The sequence below is a fragment of the Phascolarctos cinereus genome, unplaced genomic scaffold (assembly GCF_003287225.1).
Source record: "Phascolarctos cinereus isolate Bilbo 61053 unplaced genomic scaffold, phaCin_HiC Scaffold_4;HRSCAF=312, whole genome shotgun sequence".
Lineage (NCBI taxonomy): Eukaryota > Metazoa > Chordata > Mammalia > Diprotodontia > Phascolarctidae > Phascolarctos > Phascolarctos cinereus.
Window position 1 is genome coordinate 115,283,158 of NW_027555847.1, and position 19,760 is coordinate 115,302,917.

Here is a 19,760-nt window from a genome sequence, read left to right on the forward strand (position 1 = left end):
ATGAAGGAAAACAGACCAAAAAAAACACTCCAGAAAAATAAAGTTAAAAAGAAGTATTCAATCTGTTTTCAGAGACCATCAGTTCTTTCTTTGGGGATGGATAGCATTTTTCCTTCAGAGTTGTCTTGAATCATTGTGTAGTTGAGAATAGCTAAGTCATTCAGAGCTAATCATCTTATGATATTGCTATTACTTTGTACACAGTACATTTCACTTTGCATCAGCTAATGTAAGTTTTCCAAGTTTTTCTGAGAGCATCCTACTTATCTTTTACATTGATATTTCATCATAATCACATACCACAATTTGTTCAGCCATTCCCTAATTTATGGGCATCCTCTCAATTTCTGATTCTTTGGTGCCAGAAAAGAGCAACTATAAATTCATTTGTAAATAAAAGTTCTTTTCCTTTTTTTATATCTTTTGGGATACAGACCTAGTAGTGGTATTGTTAGGGCAAAGGGTATGCATGGTTTTGTTGTCCTTTGAGCGTAGTTCCAAATTACTCTACACAATGGCTGAATCAGTTCACAACTCCACCAACAGTGCATTTATGCCACATTGTTGCCACATCCCCTCAATTATTTGTCATTTTCCTTTTCTATTATATTAACCAATCTAATAGGTAGTACCTCATAATTATTTTAATTTTCATTTCTCCAAACACTAGTGAGATAGAATATTTTTTTCACATGGTTATAGATAGCTTTGATCACTTCATGTGAAAACTGATTATATCTTTTGATCATTTATCAATTGGGGAATGGCTCTTACTTTTATAAATTTGAATCAATTCACTTTATGTTTGAGAAATGAGGCCTTTATTAGAGAAACTTGCTTCAATTTTTTTCATGATTGCTATTGCTAACAGTATTTCCCTTCATCCTATTTCCCCCCATTTATTCTATTCTCTCTCTCACCTTTCACCTTGTTCCTCCTCAAGTGTGTTTTGCTTCTGATGCCCCCTCCCCCAATCTGCCCTGCCTTCTATCAATACTCCTTTCTTTTATTACCCCTTCTACTTTCCAATACAGTAAGATAGATTTCCGTATTCAATTGAGTGTGTATATTACTCCATCTTTGAGCCAATTCTGTTGACAGTAAGGTTCACTCATTCCCCATCACCTTCCTTCTCTTCCCCTCCACTGTAAAAGTGTTTTTTACCTCTTTTATGTGAGATAATTTACCATATCTACCTCTCCCTTTCTCTTTCTCCTAGTGCATTTTTCTCTCACCCCTTAATTTTATTTTTACATACCATTCCTTCATATTCAAATCTCAACTATAACCTCTATGTATTCTCTTTTTAACTGCCCTAATAATAAGTTCTTATGAATTATGAGTATCATTTTCCCATATAGGAATGTAAACAGTTTAACCTTATTAAACCCTTATGATTTCCATTTCCTGTTTACCTTTTTATGCTTCTCTTGAGTCTTATATTTGAAAGTCAAATTTTCTATTCTGTTGTGGCTTTTCATCAAGAATGCTTGAAAGTCCTCTATTTCATTGAATGATGATTTTTCCCCTGAAGGATTATACTCCATTTTGCTAGGTAGGTGATTCTTGGTTGTAATTCTAGCTCCTTTGTACTCTTTGTATTTTGTAGCCCAGTGATCCCTTAATGCAGAAGCTGTAAAATCTTGTTTTATCCTGACTGTGGCTCCATAATACTTAAATTATTTCTTTTTGGCTACTTTCAATATTTTCTTTTTGAACTTGGAGCTCTGAAATTTGGCTATAATGTTTCTGGGAGTTTTCATTCAGGAATCTCTTTGAGAAGATGATCAGTGGATTCTTTCAATTTCTATTTTACACCCTAGTTCTAGACTATCAGGACAGTTTTCCTTAATAATTTCTTGAAACATGGTGTTTAGGCTCTTTTTTTTTCTGATCACAGTTTTTATATAGTCAAAATTTTTTTTTAATTTTTTTAATTTTTAGGCCATTACGATTAAGTGACTTGCCCAGGGTCACACAGCTGGCAAGTGTTAAGTGTTTGGTCAGATTTGAACTCAGGTCCTCCTGACTTCAGGGACAGTGCTCTATCTACTGCACCACCTAGCTGCCCTTAGTCTAATAATTTTAAAATTATCTCCAGGTCAGTTATATTTCAAATAAGATATTTCACATTGTCTTCTTTTTTCCATTCTTTTGGTTTTGTTTTATTATTTCTTGATTTCTCATAAAGTCAATAGCTTCCATTCGCTCAACCCTAATATTTAAGGAATTATTTTCTTCAGTGAGCTTTCGTACCTCCTTTTCCATTTAACCAGTTCTGCTTTTTTAATGCACCCTTCTCTTCATTGGCTTTTTGGATCTCTTTTGCCATTTGGCCAAGTCTGTTTTTTAAGGTGTTATTTTCCTTCCCTATTTTTTGTCTCCTTTACCATGCTGTTGATTCATTTTTCATGATTTTTGTGTCATTCTCATTTCTCTTCCCAATTTTTCCTCCACCTGTCTTATATGATTTCCAAAATCTTTTTTGAGTTCTTCCAAGGCCTGAGGCCAATTCATATTTTTCTTGGAGGCTTTGGATGTAGGAGGTTTGACTTTGTTGTCTTCTGAGTGTGTGTTTTGATCTTCTTTGTCACCATAGTAACTTTCTCTGGTCAGAAAATTTGCTGTTGTTTGCTCACTTTGTTTTTATCGCACACCACTCCTTTATTATAGTGAACAACAAAAAAGGGGCAGGGGAGGGGCAAGGTTAGTACCCAGTTATGCTAAAACTGATGAGGACCCAGGTGGCTGGACATAAGCAATGGGACACCGAGACACATTTCAACATGATCTAGGGGCATTTCACTACCACAGAACAGAGCAGGGGCTATGAAACAGCACGATATACTCATCCACCCCTTAGAAATCAAGGAATTCTCCCTTCTCTGACTCGCTTGAGATCTCTCATGACTATCAAGTTGGACAATTTAATTTCAAAAGCCATTAATAACTAGCCTAGAAGCATCTTTTGTGAAAGCAAATGCAACCAGTAAACATTAGCACAACCTCTCATTTTCCTTGGATTAGAGAGGAAACATCCAAATAAAACTTTCATGATTTGTTAAATAACCACCTGGCTTATAGGCAACTTCCTACAACAGCCCCTGAGAGGACTGCCTTACTGGTAGGACTGGCTCATAGGAAAAACTGGACCAACTGCTTCTTTCAACTCCCCACATTGGTCACTTCAAACTATGTCTCCATCCCTAATCCCTAACCAGGTCCTTACTGAGCCAAACCACGCAGGAGGCATTCTGACTAATGTGGTTGAGGGGAAGGGCAACAGGACAGAAAATAATTGGTCTGAAATAGGGAGGAAGAAATGAGAAAAGGAATCAGCAGTCCTCCACCTACAGCTATTTGTTGTGATCCCTAAGGGGATGGTTAGTGTGTGGACTATGTGGGGGAAAGATATGGTAGAGATAGTGAGAAGTGAAGGATCTGGCTACTGCTGGCACATGCTAGTAGCCTGCTTTCACTTCTTGGCCCTGCCTTGGGCTGCCACAGCCTCCATGACTTTGGGTATGGTCTCTTCATCCCTGAGGAACTGCATGGGCTTGATGGGTTTCAGATTCTTGTCCAACTCATACATGATGGCAATGCCAGTGGGCAGATTCAGCTCCATGATTGCTTCTTCCGACAGACTCTCAAGATATTTGACAATCCCTGGAAGACTATTGCCGTAGGCTACAATCAGAACATGCTTTCCTTCCTTGATCTGGGTGACAATTTCCTCATTCCAGAAGGGTAGAGTCCAGGCAATGGTGTCTTTAGGCTCTCACAGGAGGGCAGCTGATCCTCAGTCAGATCTGCATAATGATGGTCCTTGCTGATGTTGCTGTAGAAGGGGTGGTCAGTCTACATTGGAGGTGGTGAGATGTCTTCAGATCTTCACCTTGGCCTCATCATGCTTAACAGCTACCTCTGCTTTGTTGAGACCTGTCAGACCTCCATAATTCTGCTCACTGAGTTGCCAAGTCCTCACTATAGGTAGCCACATCAGGTTAATGGTATCTAGTGCTATCCAAAGGGTATGAATTTTTCTCTTGTGGACCGAAGTGAAGCAGATATCAAATTCATAGACAGCATCAGCCACTGAAGTGGTTCTCCAGGTTCCAGGCACTCTCTCCATGCCAGATCAGCACCAGCTTGTAGATGGCCATGGCAGGGCAGAGGGTTGGGGCAGCATGTACTGAAGAGATTGACAGACAGGTGAGCATACACTGAGATTCAGGTGGAGCTCACAGCCCTATTTGCTCATTTTTTCACTCTATTGCTTCACTTTTAAATATTCATTAAAATATACTTCTGCTTCCAGGGAGGAGGGCACACTGTCTCAGTCTTCTGGGGTGTTGTGTAGCTGTTTTCAGAGATACCTCTAGGGACCTATAAGTTTTCCATTCTTCCAAGGCAGTATGCTCTAAGGAGAGGTGTTTACTACTTTTCTGTCCTGTTCTCTGGTCTGTGAGTCACCTCAAACACTCTTTTCTGCCCTTCAACTATGAGAAGGGTCCCCACTCCACTGTGGCTGCAAGCTGTCATGTGATAGTGCTGCTACTTGCCTGGGATTGCCACCCAGGACTGAGACCTGGATATGCATATTGGCAAAGCAACAGAGTCCTACCTTGGTGTTAGCAAAGAGACCCCGTAATTGCTTTCTGACCAGTTGTTCAACTCCCTTATCACCTGTGGGCTGAGAGCTCTGGAAGCAGCTGCTCCTGCTCTCATCCAGGTGCAACAGATCTTTCCTGCTGATCTTCTAAGTAGTCTTTGGCTGGACAATTATTTCACCCTGTCCTTTTGTGGGTTATGCTGCTCCCGGAATTGTTTTATAGCATTAATTAAAGGTGTTCAGAGGGATTTGGGGGAGAGTTCAGGCAGGTCATTGCCATTTCTCCACTGTCTTGATTCCCCCCACCACCTTCCAGTTCTCAAAGGCTATAATTTGCAGTGCAATTGCTAATGTGCACTGTTAGAGAGAATTTACTTACCAGGAGTTCCCTCTACAAATGAAATAACAAGCCTTAAGCCTATTCATCCTGCTCACTCTAATTGCCATTGGTTTTTAGTTAGGAAACTAATATAGCAGATGAGAGCCACTTCCCCTAGCATAACCCCCCAAATAAGCAGCTACCAAGTCTTGTCCAAAAATATCTGCGCAATACTTCTTGAATCCACCAACTTCTCTCCATTCACAATTCACAAGTTCACATCTTTATCTTCACATTGCCTACTGACTTTGCTGTTTCTTAAGTGGTCTTTCTGCCTCAGTCCCTCCCCTTTCCATCTCATCTTCAACACACTGATAAATTGATATTCCTAAAGCAGAAGGCTAACTGCATCAATCCCCTACTCTAGAAGTTCCACTTGGGTCCTTCTTGCTTTGAGAGTAAAAGACCAACTTCTCTGGCACATCAGGCCCTTGCTGATCAAGCTCAATTCTGCTTTTCTAGGCTTTGTGTACATTACTCTCCCAACCCAATCAACTTTCAAAAATTGGGTCACTTCTCTTCATACATGCCATTGTATTTCCTATGCCTGTGTTTTTACCCAGGCTGTTCCTACATTCCTAGAATACACTTTGTCCTGAAATTCACCTTGTAAAATCCCCAGGTCCCTTAAAGCTCAGGTCATGTCCCATCCTTTTCCTTATCCCTCCCGTTACTACTACCCACTGAAATAACTTTGAATTATTCTGAACATTCTTCTTATATATTCTGCATTTACTTATCTGTGTACACGTTTTCATATTATTTTCCCCAAGAGCATGTGATCTCCCTGAATCCATGCATTGTTTCTATTTTGTCTTCATAGCCTAAACACTTAGCACAGGGCCTGTCACATATTTGGTGAGTAATAAATACTTGTTAAATGAAAGTGAGTGAGTGAATGAATGAATGAATGAATGAATGAATGAATGAATGAATGAAAACAGAAAAGGCCATGGTGTAATGCCAACCATATTAAAGCAGGAGCTATGAAAAGAGCTCAATAGGGAGCATTGTCAGTGTAGTTAAGTCCCTCTCTCTAGTTTCCATCCATGAAATAGAAAGCCAAAAGAATCTGTAGGATAGAGTTTGGTGGAATTATCTGAAAGTAAATCAGAGAGAGAAAGATCACAAATGAAGATTATAAGAGAAAAAAATAAAGAAATGTTATTGAAGAGTTCAAACCAGTCTGAAGCAATTTCAGTAGAAATCTCACTTAAGCTCAAAAAAACAACAACAACATAAGAATATACATTAACACTATCCTGTGTGCTTGAGTTGAGAGGAAGAAAAGTATAGAGTCACCGTTTTGATTAAGTTATACCAGTTTTCCAGTAAAACTCTCTCTCTCTCTCTCTCTCTCTCTCTCTCTCTCTCTCTCTCTCTCTCTCTCTCTCTCTCTCTCTCTCTCTGTCTTCCTCCCTTCCTTTCTCCCTCCCTCTCCATACACACACACACACACACACACACACACACACACACACACACATGCATACATATGTTTAGGTGGCTTTAAATGGAATACACACAAACACACATAAAACCACATACCACACAGAGGCTATTACATTTCTGATTTTTTAGACAGTTATTATCTGTAGTGGAACCAAAGAAAAAACTTCACACAAACTCATTGTTATTTTTCAAAGTCAATTTGCCTTGTTAAGATTTAAAAAAAAGATCAAATGAGTAATTGTGTTATAGCAATGTTCCTTTTGACAATAAACCAGTTTCCTATACCAAGATGAATCAATCTAGCATAAGCATAAGCAAACACAGGGTGCCTTAACAGGACTCACTTATCTTACTTTTTTTAACCCTTGTTTTCAAATCATGTTTTCTCATCCACCTATTTCTCCTACTCTATTCTTTCCACCTATTTCTCAAAAAAAAAAGGTAATTACTATCTCATCTGAAGTTAAACAAAACGTATTATCCAATAGACATTTTAAATTAGGAGCAAAGGAACAAAAATGTAGAAACACAAAGGGAAAAAAATAAATAGTTTTTTCCTTAATTATACTGTTGACTTACCCTTTTGAGTTTACTGCTGAGACTGCCACACTGGTCTGGATGAAACAACAGGTGTGTATTGCAAATGGATTAGCATAGCTTTAGTAGACAGGCACATCTGCCACCCAGTAAGTTGAATTTGGATTTGAAAGCTAGCCAGCATCAACCAGATTTGTTTCATGGGGTAGTAGGGCAGAGGGTGTCTGTACAATGAGAATAACTAACTCACAGTTTGTCCTCTCTCCATCTGAGAGACTCAATCAAGTGTCATTTTCCAACTTTTTTTCCCCTTATACTTTGATTCTCTAACATCTCCCTACCCTCCACAGCTGACTATAGCTAAATTTTATGGCCATTAAAAAAAAAGAAGAAAGAAATATTCCAATGTATATATTATGCGATTTTTTTTCAAAATAAAAGTAATAAAAATTGTCCAAAAATACATAAAAAGCATAATGATAGATATCTTTTTTAAATTTTTTTAGGTTTCAATTAATTGCTTCTCTAAAAACAAGCTTATGTGGTAGGTAGGACAAATATTATTATTTTCATTTTACAAATGAGAAAACTGAAGCTCAGGGAGATTAAAAAATTTCCCCCTCTTTGTAAATTAATTTATTTTTAGTTTTCAACATTACATAAGATTTTGAGTTTTGAATTTTCTCCCCCTCCCAATTCTTTCCTTCTACCCAAAGATGATGTACATTCTGATATAGGCTGTACATATACATTCATGTTAAGCATATTTTCCCATTAGTCATGGGAATTAGATAATTAGAACTAATGGGAAGAACCATAAGAATGAAGCCATAAAATAAAACAAGAAAGCAAAGGAGAGCAAATAGTATGCTTCCATCTGCATTCAGAGTCCATATTTCTTTCTATGGGTATGGATAGCAATTTCCATCATGAATCTTTTGGAGTTGTCTTAAATGATTTCTTTTTAAACCCATACAACTAGTATCAGAGCCATGATTCAAATTTTGACTACTCCGACTGGAATTCCAATACATTTTCTATTACATGACATACACATTTCAGGTAAAACCATATATACATTATAAGCACAAAATCAGCAGTATAGCTGCATTACTATTAACTTATGCTCATCAATTTTGTTTTTAGACAAAGGTGTTATCATTCTATTTGTATTTCTTGTGTGTTGTAGCAAAAGAAGGGGTGAGTGAAGAATGTCTCTATATGTCCACTGAATTATTTTCTTTTGGTCAATTGCATTTTGAATGACTTGTCAAGTGATAAAAGGACAATAACTATATAGTAAAGTGTTTTAACTATTTGATAATATCAGTCAACATAATGACTTTTAGAAATGCAAGATAATGATGAAATAAATTACTGCAATTCCAACTAATATGCATATGATACATTTTTTGTAATGATATTTTCACTTATCTTTAATGATATTTAAATATCATTTAAATATTATTTAAATATTTAGTTAGTTATGTATTTTGTCAGTATATAATTAAACTTTCTACTAGTTTTACCACAACCTGCTCTATATCCACCATTGAACAGCCACTTAACACACTAGAATGCTACCTTCTTTTTAATATCTTGAAAAAATGTATTTGTAACACTCAGGCTGCCTATATTTCATTCTTGCTATCCCTGTCCCTTTTTCCAAAGATGTCCTTGGCAAAGTTTCTTAATATCACATCTCAAAGACAAATCATCAGTGTAATATGCAACAGTCAATTTACATCAACCATAAACCTTTCCAATGACTTTCAGATCACCTGAAGCTTTGCTTCTTCTTAGATTTTGGTATTCATTGATTTGAAGATAAATAGCATTGCCAGGAGAATGGCTATATGAGAAAAGATAAAACCATGAGGAGCTCCCAGAAAAGACATTACAATGGCTTATTCATGATACATAAAAAATTTATAGAACATATTTATATATGTGAGGCAGTAACAAACTCAAGAAAATGTGGCTAAATAAGATAAGTTATTTAGTCCAACAAATTCATGATTCTACATTAGGACAGTATTTAGTAGTAGGATCATTGTTTTCCAAAGCAAGATAGGTATTATTTTCTAGTTACTACATTGAACTACATCATGGAGGGGGGAGGAGAATATTAACGACAGACCTTTCCCACCTCACCCAACTTTTATAGTTTAATTTAGAGTTTCAAAGCATACATATTACTTTTGTACTCTGTTTTTTAAAAAGTATTTTAACATACTTGCCTTAATGATTATTAACAGAATTTGTCAATTCAGACATAATCCATGTGCAAATCAAATAGCTCCATATTGATAATTGAAATCTTTGGTTGTAGATAGGGTACCCTTAGCATAATCTGATAAATAAAAAAATAATATTTAAGGTTTATTATCAATCTTTAATAAAATAGCATTTATATAGTACTCTAAGTATGGCAAAACAGGTTAAATATCATCTTTTTAATCTAGTAAATAGGTGCTGTTATTATGCCAACTTAACAGATAAGGAGACTGAGGCAAAATAAGATTAAGTGATTTGATTAGGGTAGCACAGCTAGTAAGTATCTGAGTCTGAATTTGAACTCAAATCTTCCTACCTCCAGGTCCAGCACCTTGCCACTGTGCTACCTCACCCTCACAGTCCTAAGGATGAAAGATGTCATGAATTATAAATTATTATAAGAAAACAATGCACACAAATTGTATATGTTTATTTTTATTGATTTGTGATATGTGATTTCTCAGTTCCTTATTCTTTCACCATATTTACCTATATCTTTGTTTTCTACCTCAGTGAAGATAAAAATAAAACCTTTTTATAATATGTAGACACTTAGTTCTCTATATTCCTACATACATAGAATTATGGAATGCAAGAATTAAAAAGTATCTTAAAAATTAGCTTCTCTAACCATGTCATTTTATGTTTTTTTTCTTTATTGATTCAGAAACCCTCTTCTAGGTTAATTAATTAATTAATCCATTATCACTTAACATTTTGATTGTTAGGCTTATGTTTAATTGAAGATAATCAACAGAGGAAAGACACTAGATTTCCTGAATTCCTAACTTTGGGGTCCATGCTGGTAACAAGGCTGCTAGTTTAGTGAGAGTGCTCTTGGACTATGTGCCTATTAATGGCAGTTGCTTGCATGAGAGGATTGGCTCATTCTCCATAAGTGTTGCACCCCTCAATGATGAATGCAAGACCAACACAGACATAGGACTTGTGATCTGGAGATGGGGGACTGCTGTTCCCAAGGATTATGGATACTGAGCTGTCGCCACCTGGGCCTAATGTGAAGCGTAGTCAATGTACATTTTGGTTCCTTTCTTTTTCTCAGGGTACCTTTCTGCTTCACTCATTTTTGCTTTCTTTTCACACCTAGGGAGACTGGTTGGCATTTTGTGTTTGTGGTTTGAATAGCAAGTCCCTTTTCTACAAGTGTTGTTCCTCATTGTTTGGGGATATTTGCAAAAAGATTAGTCTGCTCTTCTCTGTTTTATGCTGTTCTTATTAATTTTTTTTCAGAAATTTCTCAAATCTTTTTTTCCTTTTCTTGAATGTCTGAACTGTTAAATGATGATTATTCTTAACTTTGTAGACTCTGTTAATTTAGGTGGCAGCATGGGCTTCTTTATTTTTTTGTAGATATTATTCTATTCTCTTATTTTTCATGACTAAAGAGTAATCCTAGATTATTCATATTGATATTCCTTTATATCTGAAGTGCTTTATCCTAGATGCTTACAAAATTGTGGGTTTTATTGAAACTGTGAAATTGGAATGTTATAATCCTTGGAGTTTTGAGAACTTTTTTTTTTGCTTTTGGTATATGCAATTTTGATCAATTATTGCTTTATGTTCAAATGTTCTAGATAGCTTACTTGTATTTATATCCTATAGTACTGTATTTAGATTTTTGATTGGTCATATTTTTCTGCAATGATATAACTGTTATATTACCTCCACACAGACTCCCTTCAAAGTTGTTTCCTTTGATTTGTATGTAATTAATGTGCTGTTTTTAAATTTTTTCTTTTGATTCTCTTATAACAGATTTCTTCTACTTCTGTGTAGTTATTTCCAAAACTATTATTCTGTCTCTCATAGCCTTTATTTATTGAAAATATTCCCCAATTTACCTTTTAAGTTCTGTAGTTTGTTCTTTGTTTTAGTGGGGGTAATTTAATCCTGTATGAAGAACTCTGATTTTCATTTTCATTTCTAACTAATTTTAAAAGTTTTATTTGCCTCGAGAGATTTTAGATTTTCTTCCTAGAGTTCCATGACGTCTTGTGAGTGCTGGAAATTATCCTTTTGATCATGGAGTTCTGATTCATTTTCTTCCTAGTTATTACTTGTTCATGGTTTTCTGGCCTATTTTTTCATTTTTACTCATTATTACTTTAGTGTTTATGAGCCCATCTGTTGAAATATCTGCTTGCAAGCTACTTTTTTATTCAGTATTTCACTCTTAAGGCTTTGATATTTTAGCATTTCTCTTTTATTTCCAGTCAATCTTGTTTTCTTCTTCACTCATTGTTCTCTTCTCCTTTCCTGGCTATACAATGTTTACACCTGATCCCCAACAATGGCTATATTCAACTTCTTCAGGGTGTATGTGTGTGGGTGTGGGTGTATGTGTATGTGTGTGTGTGTGTGTGTGTGTGTGTGTGTGTGTGTGTGTGTGTGTGTGTGTTGGGGAGAGGAGTTGGCTAAAATTCTTGCCCACAGTAAACTCTAGAAAGGAGAGAATTGGCCCCAATTTGGTTTCCAGACTCTTCAGGTAGGAAAACATTCATTCCCAGAAGGCTCTGTGGTCCACTTTCTGCTGTGTTCTGCACCATTCATATTTTCTGCTTTCTCCTTAAAGTTGTTTTCCTTCTACATAGTAGCAGGAAAGAAGTAATATCTACTGCCTTTTGGGGATGGTGAAAGAGGTTTAAGCTGCTACTGTCCATGGAGACATTGGGTAGGGACCTCTTAGTCAGATTCTGCTCATGAGCTTACGAAAATACTTGAGCTGCCTATGCCATGTGCTTGAAATGGGTCCCAGAATAAGGAGAGGATGCTGAATAGGCCTTTAAGTTTTCTAATGTTACTTCGTGAATTTTTTGTTTGTTTTGTTTTAGCATTTAATTTTGAGAGATGTTTCCATCCTCTAATCAACTTTAGTCTGCATTCTGACCCAGAAGTTTGGGTTTTTTTGTTTGTTTTTATTTTTGTTTTGTTTTGTTTTTCTGAAAAGTTTTAAGGAAAAAAACTATACCATATCACCAATCATTCAGTCTGTCAATAAACATTTATTAAATATCTACTATGTTCCAGGAAGTGTGCTAAGTGTTAGGGACACAAATAAAGGCAAAAAGACAGTCATTGCTCTCAAAGAGTTCTAAATCTAATGGGGAAGACAACTTATAAATAACTGTATACAAACAAGGTATATATGGGATAAACTGCAAATATTCCAAAGGGAGGAGACACTATTATTAAGAAGGGGTCAGGAAAGGCAATGCTTTCTCATTTTATACATAAAGTTAGTACCACATAGTTAAGATGATTTGTCTATAGTCACAGTTCTAGTAAGGAGCAAAACTAGAACTAAAGCCCATGTCTTTTGGCTTCAGATTTTATCCTCTTTCCCCTTCAGGGTCTCATCCTTTGCTCAGTCTTCACTTATTGAAGTGCTAAATAAGCAAATTTTTCAGTACTTTCGTGAATCCATCACTTCATCATTTTAGGTATTCCTTCCCTTTGACTTATCAATCAACAAATCTTCATTAAGTACTTTCTTTGTTCCAGGGACTGTGCAAGTATGGAGAATGAAAGAATTCCTACTTGTAAGGAGCTTTTATTCTAATATATAGGGTACAATCCTTCTCAGAGGAAACAGTGCATTGTTGTAATAAATCACCACAGCTACAAAATTCACTGTGTTTTAGCACAGAGGGTGATGAACCTTTACAAACAGCTTGGTAGGCTGCAGAAGAACAGACACATACTCCATTACTGGGCTAATATTCAAAGCCCCTCCAGCCTGATAGGACTTACAATAGCTTGCCTTCTGTCCACATAGCTTCTGAGAACCCAGAGAAATTCCCAACCCATAATGAGGAATTGAAATAGGGCTTTAGTAGAAAAAAATGGATAAATATCCCCATTACAATAGCTAGCTTCTATTATAATGGAGAAAAATCTTAGTTCTGAATATGTTTCAGAAAATTTTTAACATGACAGTCATGAATTAATTTTGCTTTCTGTTGTAGATTGTATATTTGCTTCCCTAGGCATCAACATGTAGTGCATACCTGGAGTAAAGACTAGATAACTCTTGCACAAGGGTGAGATGTTGGCAGCGCCTTTTCCTGAAAATTTACTACTGTCTGTCTACCCATCTCTCTCTGTCTCTGTCTGTCTCTCTCTACTTCTTTCTCTCTCTCCCTTTCTCTTCTTCTTTATCTATTTATCCATCTCTCTGAATTGCAGCTTGAAGCTGTTCTCAGACTATGTGAAAAGCAAAAGAAGGAGCCTTCACTATTTTATATAAATACAAGAATATCCCTCAGCTAGATCTTTTGCAGGTTTCTGGGTATTCAATCAAATGATTCAATTTTCAGCTTGCTCTCTTAAGTGTATGCTTGCTTACAAAATGGTTGTTATTCTTTACTTCCATTTGCTTATAAATCAATGTAAGTTAATAAATGTCACGGATAATCACTGTAAGAATATAAGAAAATTAACTGTATGTACTCACAACATACATCTAATTCCCAGGCTTCTGGGGAAATTGATAGCCCCAGCTCTGTAATCTAATTCTTAAAACCAATGAAATGCCTAATATATATTTGAATGTGAAAAATGGAGCATTAGCATGGCATTCTAGAATTTATTCCAAGAGGAAGGGGAAAACAAAAAAAAATGCAAATGAAGGGAGATTGTTTTTACCCAAATCAAGATAAACCATAAACTAAATCCCAGTCACTGTAAGAGAAAAGCAGAGCCATTGAAGAGGGAAATTCTTTGAGAGAAACATGTAAAATCACCTACCAAGACAACAAGCAAACACTACTAAATGTAATAAACTGGAGAATCTTAATAGAGCTCTGGGCAAGAAATCATAGAGCAGGTTAAAGACTGTCAGCCTGTGTAACACAGCTGCCACTTGAGGACAAGGCTGGAATTATGAGTAAGTGTAAAAGGAGGGTAAAAGCATCAAGTGGGGAAAAATTTGAAGTCTTTAGTAGTTTGAAAGAAGAAATGTTTATCTCTATAGCTTGAATGTTCAAGCAAAGCCCTAGGGTGTAGAAATCTTCCTTGAAATCACTGGTTTTAGAATGGAAATGGAACTTAAAGCTCATCAGTTCAACCTCTTCCTCTCTTGTCAATTAGTAACCTATAGATTAAGGAAATGAATCCATGTGGCTTTTACAGCAGTGCTACATAAAAGGCTTCTTGGATTTTCACTACAGTATCATCACTAACTTTAGGAAGGATTTACTGATTCCAACTAAATGTGGTAAAATATTTAGTGTGAGGGGAAACATTTTAACATACATGTCTCCTGCCCTCTAGGAGCTTAAAATCAAAAGAAAGTGCATCCGGAAGATGCCACTATGTATTACAGCGAAGCTTTCTTGATCCGGAATCTGTTCAGGAGTGAATGGTTCCACAGAAAGCAATTTCTTTTTTTTTCCAATTGAAACTGTTTATTTTTCTTTGTGAAATTATATAATAAATACTATACATCATTTTCAAAGCTACCCTGCTTTTCTATACTTCCTGCTAAATTATTTTGTTTTCTGATATGAGCTTTTTATTTTTATCTGCCTCCCACCCCACCTCACCCTACAGATGGCTACCATTAGACACAAATATGTATTTATGTATGGATGTATATGTATATATATATATATGTATATATATATATACACACATGTATATATAACTATATGTGTATATAACTATATATAGCTATATAACTATATATAAATATATAGTTATATAAGGTAAGACATACTATACATAGTTCTATTTATCAGTTCTTTCTCAGGATGTGAATAGCATTTTTCTTCATAGATCTTCTGTAGTTTGAGTATTTATAACACTCAAAATGGCTTAGTCATACAAAGTTGTTCTTTGAACAATATTGCTGTATACAGTGACAATGTCCCTTTGGTTCTGCTCATTTCACTCTTCATTACTTTAGTCTGTCTATGTTTTCCTGAAATCTACCAGCTCATCATTTCTTTTTCTCTAGATTAATTAACTAATTCATTTTTATTTTTAACATTCGCTTCCACAAGATTTTGAGTTCCAAATTTTCTCTCCATCTTTTTTTTATGGGGGGGGAGTATATAACTCAAATTTCCCTATTGAGCACATCTATATTTTCAGAGGTCTAAGTCATAGGATTTTAGTTATGTGTGCCATCATAACAATTTACTCCGATGACATAAGGCTTTCAATTGTACTAAGGTGTAATCTTATTTTTTTTAAATTTTAATTAATGTATTTTGAATGATCCACAATCACTTCCATAAGCTTTTGAGTTTTAAATTTTTCTCCTCCTCCCTCCCTAACTCTCTCCCCAAGACGGCGTGCAGTCTGATATAAGCTATACATGTATATTCCTATTAAACATAATTTCACATTAGTGATGTTGTAGGTAAGAATTAGAACCAAAGGGAGGAATAGGAAGGCAATTTCTCAAATAGCTTATGTTTATTGATCTAAACATAATCACCTTGAACTTTTTCCTAGTGTAATGTCTTTAAAATGATGTCTTCAAGGTTATATAATATTTTAAGATTTAGAGATTCCTTTCATGAAATAAAACATCACTTTAGCAGAATGCCTGACAGTGTAGGTTCTTAACAATAATAAGGATAGTTAGCATATGTAAGTGCTAAACAAGACAATTAGATGGTAACTAGAGTGCTGGGTCTGAATTCAAGGAGGACTATCTTCGTGAATTCAATTCTGTCCTAAGACACTTATTAGTGGTGTGGCCTTGGGAAAGTCACTTAACCCTGTTTGCCTCACTTCCTCATCTGTAAAATGAGATGGAGAAGAAAATGGCAAACCACTCCAGTATCTTTGCAAAGAAAACCCCAAATGGGGTCATGAAGAGTAGGACACAACTGAAAACAAGTGGACAATAACAATAACAACACATGTTAAACACTTTACCATCTTACATAATCCTTATAACAACCATGGGATGGAGGTGCTATTAATTATCCTCATTTTAGAATAAAGGAAATTGAGGCAAAAAGAGTTTAAAAGATTTGCTCAGGTCACATAACTTGTGTCTAGGGGTGAATTTGAACTCAAGTTTTTCTGATTACATGCACAGTGTTCAATCCCCTCAACCACCTAGCTTCCTAATAAATAATAAATAATACTAATAAATTATTGATTATTAAACTTTACGTATCATAGTTGATTTTAATTGTATATAATTATAATTATAAATATTAGTAGATTAATTGAAAAACACTGTAAAGGAAATATGAGAAAAATAGAAAGTAAAAAATAATCAAGTATTAACTCTATTTTACAGATGGAGAAACTGAGACTCCAAGAGATTAAATGGTCATGTAGGTAATGAGTGCCAAAGCTAGCACTTAAATCCTACTGTCTCTAATTCCAAGTACAATGCTAAGGTCTAATGATCAAGACCAGTTGTGGAGGCACTTTGGTATAGGGGAAATGGTGCTCAGCTTCAAGTCAAGAGCTTCCTAGGTATGAATGCTACCTCTCATACTAGCTGTGTGACTGGGTAAGCCACTTAACCTCCTAGCTTTAGTTACTTCCTCTGTAAAATGAGAAGAATAATAACTCACATTTCTATAGTATAAAGCTCTCTTAACTTATTTGCTTTTCATAACTACTCCAGGAAGCAGGTTTTCAAGACCAGAAAACTGAGGGTGGTAAGGTGAAATTACATACCCAGGTTCACACATCTAATAATTGTCAGAGACAGGTTTTTAACCAAAGTCTTCCTAACTTACTAGTGCACAGGTCTATCATGATGCCCCACTGTCCTCTACCTCAGCAATGCCTGTGCTATCGAATTCACTGAGTTTTTTGTAAAAGTCCCTCAAGAGAACCAAGATTTCTGAAATGCTTTGCAAAAATTTAATGTGCTACGTAAATGTCAGCTGCCATTATTTACTATGCTACGTATTTGCTTACTTATTTTCCCTTGTTAAATAGAGCATTCTAAACATAATGTAATATTTTCTGGATAACTGAGGGTCATTATAGTCATCATTTATTATAGGCTTCATAGAAATTCAGAGCTCAAGGTTTCCTAAATATTACCTAGTCTAAAGTCTTCAATTTGCAAATGAAATCACTGAGAGATTAAGTAACTTGTTGGAGGTTACTTGGGTAAGAAGTAGCCAAATAGGGACTTGAACCCCAGATTTCTGACTCCAGATCCAGCATTCTATACTGGGTAGTAATTCATATTGTGTGTGTATGTATGTATTTATATGTCACTGTGGGTGTGTATTCATGTATGTTGTTGTTCAATCATTTAATCATGTCTGAGTCTTTGTGACCCCATGGACCATAGCACACTAATACTGTCCACAAAATTTTCTTGGCAAAGATAGTTGTCATTTCTTTCTCCAGTGGATTAAGGCAAACAGAAGTTAAGTGACTTGCCCAGCATTACACAGCTAGTAAAAGTCCAAGGCTGGATTTGAACTCAGGTCTTTCTGACTCTGAGCACAGTTCTCTATCCACTGAGCCACCTAGTTGCTTGTATTCATGTATGTATATGTATATAAATATGTACACATGTATATGCATGCATGTATTACTCCTTTTTTCTTCTGTAGTCATAGTATCAACTATATTTTCTACTGTCAAACCTGACTGTATTTCAAAGCTTTCTTTATACCAGGTTGTTAGAACTGTTTGTAAATTAAAAGTCAGTAAGCTCTGAATGAAAACCTCAAGGTCTTCCCTACAGAGCTTTAGGACAGTATTTCTCCCCTCTCTCTATCCTTACTTCCTGAGTCACTGGCTATGTTTCTGAGATAAGTGAAGATGCTGGAAGCATAGTCTCCTCGTAAGTGGAACAATAGTTTACCAGCTATATAGTACAAAACAATTTAAATCAGCTGTCCCTATTCTGTGTTGCCCAGAGAAGGACGCCTAATAACCACCTTCCTTTTAAATGTTGCAGAGTCCTCAGAATGTATTATAGTGCTTAATGAGCTTTAAAGAATTTGCAATAGTGTTAAGATGAGACTAATTATGAGAAAGAATTAGATAATAATATCCTCTGATTTTAGAATGGAACTCAGGAAGTACCTCCAGGGATTGTTCTTAATGATTTCTCCATTGATAAAATGCTGTAAAAATTCCTGGTTATTAACTAGTTGCTTAATAGTAATCCTGACCAAGTTTAATAACGTCTGTTTTTTTTTTCTTATTAGAATCTACATCACTTATCCCAAATGAAATTGAAGATTTCTTTGCTATTTAAATTATGTTCTGTCTTTGAAAACCTATCTAGGGTTTGGTCTTCTAAGGAAGTCAACTCTTAACAAATATTGATATTAATATTTTTAAGATAACTCCATGTACTATTGAGAGTCATTAGTCATTTTAGTAGAGCAATAAAAGTATTTAAATAAATAGCAAAGCTATTGTACTGAAGAATAATCTGACAGTCTCTTCATTTTATTCTTTGCCTCCTCTTCTGCCATAAAACGGTCTTACGGGGACAACCTCCATTATGGCAAGACATTTGGAATAGCATGGAACCAGCATGCCTACTGTCAAAAGAAGGTTATTACCCTACCACCTTTATTACCTACATTATCGCTATTACTATTATTACTCTTATTATTATTTCTCCTATTGCATTTATATGGTCCTTCAAGGTTTACAAAGTTCTTGCTTTGCTTTGGAAGGGTAAATAATATGATCCTTTCCCACTCCATTTTACTGATAAGGATTATTTATTACAAGTGCAGAAGGTGTTTTATTAAAGCACAAACCTTAATATAGACTAATGTAGCAAATAACCTAAGGTTGGTGTTATAATGAGGTTTAATTGTATAAATGAGAGGAAGTATGAGGTAAAATTCCCATTGTACAGATGGGAATCCTTTATCACAAGTCTAGAAAGGGCCTTAATATAACACAAACCTTAAGGTTGGCCTGTGGCATATTGAGCTTTGAAGATAAGGAAACGATGACAAAATGTGTCCCAGTCAAGGGGATGGGTTTCAGAAAGCCAAAGGCACAGGAGCTAAAACATCAAATTCCTTAGCTCACTTTATCTGACATGCTTTAAAAAAATCATAGAAGACCTAATAAAATAACAGTGAATTGAATGACAAAATTTTGACTAGTTAAATATGAGTGCATTTTAAAAAAATGTTCTCTTCAGTTGCTTAGAGTAGATATAATACTATGAAAATAATTTTCTTTGTATGTGACCAGAAAACATGTATTCCTTTTTTTTTGGTGTATAAATGGACCATGACTGACAATCTCTATGAAATTTATTATCACAATAGTTCTCAATTTCATTCTGTTACCATGTTTCTAGCTATAGTTAATATTTGGGTCAGAGTGAAGGAATACGATGAGATCACCAAAGAGGAAAATATGAAGGGAGCAAAGCAGAGGACAAAAGGCTTAGGGAGGGGTAGACAGAGAGGAAAATGGATAATGATCAGGCAAAGGATACTCAGAAGGAGCAGTCATACAGGAAGGAGGAGAAACAGAAGGCAGTAGTATCACAATAGCCAA

At 35.5% G+C, this 19,760-nt stretch overlaps 1 pseudogene; it reads right to left on the reverse strand.

Moving 5' to 3' along the window:
• Positions 1–3,475: 3,475 nt before the first annotated feature.
• On the reverse strand, positions 3,476–4,163 carry LOC110200390 (phosphoglycerate mutase 1-like; annotated as a pseudogene).
• Between the last annotated feature and the right edge of the window lie 15,597 nt (positions 4,164–19,760).